Source organism: Diachasma alloeum, unplaced genomic scaffold (assembly GCF_001412515.2).
Source record: "Diachasma alloeum isolate Michigan unplaced genomic scaffold, Dall2.0 Dall_scaffold_00661, whole genome shotgun sequence".
NCBI classification, from domain to species: Eukaryota; Metazoa; Arthropoda; class Insecta; order Hymenoptera; family Braconidae; genus Diachasma; species Diachasma alloeum.
Window position 1 is genome coordinate 98101 of NW_021680793.1, and position 662 is coordinate 98762.

The 662-nt window shown below is 36.6% G+C and overlaps 1 protein-coding gene across 1 annotated transcript in view; it reads left to right on the plus strand.

Annotated features, from left to right (window-relative positions):
- LOC107044017 (RNA polymerase II elongation factor Ell) overlaps window positions 1-662 on the plus strand; it is a 135326-nt gene that overhangs the window by 96539 nt on the left and 38125 nt on the right. The gene's annotated exons all lie outside the window — the stretch shown is intronic.

The following is a 662-nucleotide window of genomic DNA, read 5'->3' on the forward strand; positions in this document are numbered from 1 at the left end:
ATATAACACCTCACCTTTTTTTCTGGATAGTTTGATTAAATCTCTCAGCGACACCATTGTGTTCAGGTGTATCAGGGGAAGCTAACTGTAATTCCGCCCAGTAGATTACGCGCGCTTCTAATGAACATCTCAAGACAATGTCCTATTTCACTTTTCGCCTTCATTGGATAAGCCATAGCGAATCTTGAGAAGTCATCGATGAACACAGAAATAAATCTGGATCCCTTAGGATGAGAAATTGGAGTAATAGGTCCCATCACATCTGAGTGAATTATTTGCAATGGTGCTGTTGCTCGCCTGCGCACCGACGTGAATGATAATTTATTGAATTTAGACGTTAAGCAGACCTCACAATCTCTAATGAATTCATCATCAAATTTTACTGCATTTAATTCTTTGTTATCTGGGAATTTCTTTTGTAGTGCCTTGAGGTAACTCGTTGAGGAATGTCCAAATCTACAATGCCACAACATGACATCATGATTCCTCATATAGCTATTTTTATCAATTGAAAGTTTGGGGAAATCTTCTAACGAGTCATCCCATGGTAATTCATCAACATCTTGCAATTTTCTGTCCCAAATGGTGTAATCAAAATTTGATTGTTCATAGGGAATCTTTTCTTTATTAATAATTTTCTCTTTTATTAAATTTTCACTCCC